We start from the raw sequence: 6,520 nt of genomic DNA, 5'->3' as shown, positions 1-6,520 counted from the left end.
GTTTGCGGCTTTTATGGCACACCTCTCTTATGGCATATGCCTGATACGAGTACTAGCGATTCCATTACGTCATCGCAGAACTCACTACCGTTATCAGTGCACATAATACCTGGCCACCCGTGGTCAGCAAAGACTTGGCAACATAATTCTGCCACGGTCTGCGTATTCTTATCCTTTAATGGATAGAGCAAGTTAAACCGTGACGCCACATCAAAGAAGTGGCATATGTAACGGTCGCCTGTGTGCTCGGACGTGGGCAGGTCAATCAGATCAATGATGACCCTGCGCCATGCAACATCTTCAGTCACACTCTTAAGCGGTGCGAACCCATAGCGCTTGATCTGATTGAGATCACAGTCTGTACATGACTGATATACTCTGTCAACTAAAGTTGCCAGTTTAGGGTGCGCGATCCCATGTCGCTTAGCATCTTTAAGTGCGTCTACTACGTTCTGGTGCTTCAGCTTATAATTTTGCGTCAGCAAAGCAATAATGTTTTTATCATTCTGCTCCTCCAGAATAAAGGTAGGGTGTTGAGAATCCACTTGCGTGGTCTCTAAGTCTGTAGTGTTTTCAGACTCCTGTCCTGCTTTTACATGAGCGTCATAAATGCGCTCATGTGCGTTAGATACACCTGACTTATTAAATAGTCGCATTATATGTGTGTACGCTTCAGGATTGTCTTTCATTAATCCCTTTAAAAATAAGGTTTGAAAGACCGCGGGCTTGGACTTTATGTTATTAAACAGAGTCCTAGCTAGAGACTGACGCTTCTTAACAGTGTCATTAGTAGATTGTATTTCTTGTGCACAGACGTTAAATGCTGTGTTGCCTTTGAACTGCTTAACGTTCAATTGGGTAGAGAGTGGAATCTCTGATTCTTTGATCTTGTTAAGGAAGGTCTCAGAAGGGGCCCATTTGGTTGTTCCAATGGGACCTATACGACATAATAGTATGTCTCCGGGGCGTCTTCTGGACGGCTCGGGTACCCTGATATAGGAAAGTATCTACTTTCCTATCGAAATATATTGGCTCGCATTGTATATGCATATCAATTTATTGAGCCATGGATCCTTACTCCGTAATGGGCAACACAACGTGATGGTAGCTTTATGTATATGAACATAATTTAATAGCTGGGTAATTAACTGCCAAGGTGGATTAGCCCACGCATTAAGTTTGGAGAGGTCTATTTCAAAGGCGTCTCCCAAAGGATGATTTAAAGTCCTGTAATTCGATAGTTGTGCATTATGATGTGCAGCAAACATATCTATGGTATGTGGCCCAAATATCTTTTGAGCCAGTTCAAACCACCTGGGATTACACTTCCAGTCAGTGGCTAGTAACTCACGTACGGATTTATTAAAGTCCGGTACGAAGCGTGATAACATATCCAGTAAATGGTTATGTATTCCTGGCAGATGTTTTATATCAAAATGAAACTTTGATATTGTATCATGCCAGCGACTCAGTAATTGTGAGTCGGGTTTCATCTCTTTCATATATTGAAGAGATCTCTGATGACACATCAGCGTAAATGCTGTTCCGTATAAGTAATCTCGGAAGTGTGTTAGAGCTGCCACTATGGCTAATAGCTATTGTTTAACAGTTGGATAATTCAACTGTGAAGCATTCATTGCTCGACTAAAGAATTGTATATATCTAGGTTTGTCATCTATAACCTGATATAATACTCCTCCTAAGGCTAAGTCGGAGGCGTCCGTTGCTATTTCAAACGGCACGCCATCGACTGGTCCTTGTACAACTGGGGCTTGTTGGACTGCGTGTTTGAGCGCTTTAAATGCGTCATCACACTCTTTAGTCCACAAGTCTCCTAGTTTGCCTTTATGACATCTTAAGTGTCCAAAAGGTTTAAGGTAGTCAGCTAAGTGTGGTACTCCATCTGAAAAGAAGTTTACAAACCCACATATGCTGTTAACATCTCTTCCTGTAGTTGGTGTTCGCCAATCTAACAGGTGTGCTACCTTACCGGGGTCGATTTTAATACCTTCCCCAGATATATGGTAGCCTAAGAGCTGTATTTCGCTCATTGCAAAGTGGCATTTCTTCTCGTTAATCTTGAAGTGTTGCTCGTTGAGTCTCTTAAGGACTCGTCTGACTAATGCGGCGTGTTCGCCCTTAGTCTTAGAAAAGATGACTATGTCATCTATATAGACTTGCACGTTAGGCATGTCTGCAAAAAATTCTTCCACTACTTGTTAGAAGAATGCTGGTAAAGAGTGTAACCCGAAATGTGCACCTCTGAACCGGTATTGTTTACCTTTCCACGTAAAGCTAAATTATTTACGGTGTGGTTCGTATACCTGCATTTGATGGTATCCTTGTGTAAGGTCTATAGTTGTAAATACTGCAGCACCTTCCATCCTTCGCAGTAGCTCGTTAATACGAGGTAAGTGAAAGCTATGAGTCGGTAATAATTTGTTTATTGGACTCATATCTAAACATACTCTGACTTTCTTAAACGATCCGTCAGAGTTATGTCGGTCTACGGCTAGCAGTCCCAAGTTAACTGGCGTTTGTTGATAGTTAATTTCTATCACACCATCTGCTAGCCATTTCTCAACTTGTTCTTTTACCACAGCCTCGTGTCTCCAGGATACATAGATCCTTGAGGGACACTTTAACTGTGTAAAGTCCACCTTGGTTAAGTCAAGGCTGACATATCCGTCGTTAAAGCGGAATTTGGCCCAAACTGTGATCTTTCTCTTCTTATTAACTAGAATCAGATCCATGATTTTTTTTCTCGCAAAGTCAGGTATTAATGCCTTGACTGTGTCGGACGGGGGCTTATATGGATTCAGACAGTTATCGTCTGATTGACCCTTTAATGGATCTATGTTAGTTGGTAGATCAGTTACGGTTATACCTAAGTGAGTAAATCACTCATTCCAACTATAATGTCGTACTTCTGTGACATCTTAACTATCACAGCTTGGGTAGTGATATTCCTATCATTGGCCAGGGATATTTTAACATCTGTGGCCATGGTATCACTTTTAGCAGTTTTATCATCAGCTAACATGAGGTGAGTTGTTTGTGTTCTCCCTTCGATATCTTTCATTAATGCAAAGCGATCGGATATACATGATATTTCTGAACCAGGATCAATCAACGCAAGGATTTTATTTCCATTGCAATATACAGGGATTATTACACGCTCATCTAAAGAGTCGTTGTATTGTCTGTGTAATGATTGTACCTGGTAGTACCTTCACTCCAACTTAATGTTGGGCTTTCTGTCACAAGACTTAGTGTGATAGCCATTGGTCTTCTCACACTTGTCACACTTAGTAAGAAAGTGTGTACAAGTGGATGCATGTATGCCATTCCAATAACCGTTAGGGGTTAATTGTGCGTCGGAACATTTCTTGATCTCCTTAAATGGAGGTTTCATGTTCTTCGCTCCCGCGCGTGCCCGTTTATTGGGTCGCGTGGATAGAGTGGAGTCGCGAGCACGTGTATGTTGGGGTCTCTCGTTTGAGGTCTGCCTGGATACGTACCCGTAATCGGTGTGTTCTCGCGGCTTCTTAACAGCCGCTTTTCCCTTTGATGTTACTCGATGTGCGGGGAAAAGGGTGGATACAGTATCATAAAGCTGTTCCCACGTAAGTCGGGATAGATTTGTTTCATATCCCTTGTCTCGGGCCTCAGTCGCGTGTTTACGTCACAACTCGGTGTACAGGCTCTCACGGTCGTTGTTCCCTATGTTCTTACAGAACTCGTGCATAACCAGGAACTCGTACCATCGCTGTGCCTTGTCCTTTGGTATATCTGGACGTTTCAGGTCAGCATCTAGCTTCAGAATATAACTCTGAATGGGCGTGTTCTGAGCTGGTTCAGTTAAAATTGAACTCAGTCCAGGGCTACGCATGTCCTTACTTAACAAGGATGTAACCAACCAACACACAGCTAGCCAGTCACGACAAGTGTCCAGCTCATGCTGGTGTCGCTGCAGGATCAAATAACTTGTACCTGTAGGGTCAAATGTCTGCATTAAAGCAGAGATCCATTGCTGGGGAGCGATATCATTCGTCTCTCGTGCGTCTGGATAACATACCCAGTCTTAACTGGTTTCCGACGATTGTCATCCCAATTGGGTAAAAGTGCTGGAGTATTTCTACCTGCCTCTGGGTCTATAATACCCTCGAGGACGGGTGACTCACGGCCGGGTGTCAGAACAGGCGAGTAATTAGCCTGAACTTCTGACGGTAGTGCCTCGTACGGTATAGATACGCTGAGCACATCTGGTTCATATGCCTCAGGCGTAGCGCTTGAGTCTTTACGTTCTTCGGGCGTAATTGCCTGTCGACGTTCTATCCACTTCTGTAGGGCTTCAGTAATGCCCGGGGAAACATGCTCGCGTAAGTACTGTGTATGTTTTCCTGATCTATATAATTGATCTACATGTTCGACAGTCAAGTCTTTCATAATGGTAGCTAACTGATTCTTAAGATCGGCGTTTTCAGTAATTAACTTACTTATGCGCGTTGGCTTAGTAGTTTCGGACGTAAATTTGGGTTTGCCACTTGAGCTTGCCTCCTCTTCTGGTTCTAAAATAGGTTCCTTCTGAGATTTGTCCTTGTCCCCTATAATTGGGGACGCCCTCATAATTGGGGACTTTCCTTTCTGAGTTTCGTCAGAAGAATGGGTTGGGGCGTCTTGAGTCGTGTCCCTTGTCTCACTTCTTGGCTTCGTAAATACAAGCTTTGAAGTTGAGGCAATAGTTGGCCCTCGGGCTGTATCAGTGGGAGTAGTCTCCTTAAGCGAAGTGGCTACATCCTTATATGAATTGTCAGAGGCAAGTACTTCGGCTACAGTGCGGTTAAACGCATCAGCAGCGGCAGCGGTTGCTTATGCGGCCGCAGTAGCTGCGGCAGCGTTTGTGGCTTCTCTCTCCATCTTCTTCTTTTCAGCTTTACGCTTCTTAGAAGGAGTATTGTCTTTCTTGGTCATAATCTTAACTTAGGACTACTAGCTTGTCTCTTAAGGACTAGCTTGGATAAGAAACATTTTGTGGTTGTTAATCTACCTTTACGCTTAAGTATAAGTTACTAATACCTTTGATAACTTTTAAATGTGTAAGATTCGGTCTAATAAAGGCGATACTAATGCCTTAGAATAAATAAACGCGTAGGGCAATTCTAAGTATCGTATAAATATCAAAGTAAATAAACGAAATGAGACTTTTAGTAAAGTTAGGTATGCCTCGTGAAAACAGCAATACTCTGAGGGATTGTGAGGCTAAGACATTGCCTATATATAATCCTCTCGGTACTGTTTCCGCCGAAGGGATTTTATTTAGTGTTTCGTTGTCGCTCTATTAGAAACTATGGTATGTTTCACTGGGGCGAATCCGAGAGACTCATAAAATCCTATCTTTAGAAGAAAAAAATAGAAACAAAAATACTCTTGATGTCTTTAGTTAGTGTCTTAACAAGTAACTTGCCACTATCAAGAATTACCGACTTAGCCTTCATCAGACTGGCACATCTGGTTGGCTGATCGGAGGATCAACTAGGTAACATTAATAGTCCCTAGAAACCTATATTCGGTTGAGCCATCTCGCTACCGAAGTATTCAGATATAAATAAAATTGGAAAGTAAATGAAGTTCTATTAATAGAACTAGACCAACTCTTTATGTTTGGTATTTTACTGAGGCCTTTTAGTGGCGTCGTCCAAATATCTGATATGTAAAAGGGAAAAGGTATTAATTAATAAAACCATTAAAAACCATTTTAGGAAACTAAAGTCCTCGTACTATTCAGAGTACATTTAGGAGACTAAGTTCCTCGTACTATTAAGAGTACATTTAGGAAACTTAAGTTCCTCGTACTATTAAGAGTACGTTTATAATTTACGTACTGCTTAAGAGTGCGTTTATAACATAACTCAGGACTTTCACACATGGGGGTCCTAGGCTGGTCATGTATTCACGACCCACTATAGTAGGTCCTAGACACTATAACAGGGTCCTTCGTACACTGGTAATCAAGGTAGAAAACATCTACCTCGAATATTTTTATCAGTAGTAAACTCAGTGCACAGTTTACTACAGCAAAGGATTAACTACTAAAACTAAAGGCTGGCTAGTGATTTATACTTTTAAAAAAAATCCTTCTTTAAGTCAGCAGCTCACGTAGGGTTCAAACATCTACTCAGCACACACCCGGTTGTTGTTCCAACAGGCCAATGGGCGGGCTAGGACGCCACATATGTCCCCAGCGTTTTTTTTATTGGCCGCAGACGTGGCCAGTATACACAGCAAAGTATGTAGTATACCAAAATCACGACAGAGGCCGCTCGGGCTGTCCACTTGATGTCCCAAATACACTGTTTTTGTGTGTGGCAGATTTACCATAAAAATTCCCAAAAACAAATCACCTACATTTTTTACGTTTCCCAAAATCACCTTCTTTTTCACGTTTGTTTTTTTGAAAGTATATACGAGTATTTAAACCCCTAAAACCAATCCTTTTTGTGAACGACTGAAAGGCGAT

Source organism: Sphaeroforma arctica, assembly GCF_001186125.1.
Source record: "Sphaeroforma arctica JP610 unplaced genomic scaffold supercont1.293, whole genome shotgun sequence".
NCBI classification, from domain to species: domain Eukaryota; class Ichthyosporea; order Ichthyophonida; genus Sphaeroforma; species Sphaeroforma arctica.
This window is presented reverse-complemented; position numbering follows the sequence as displayed.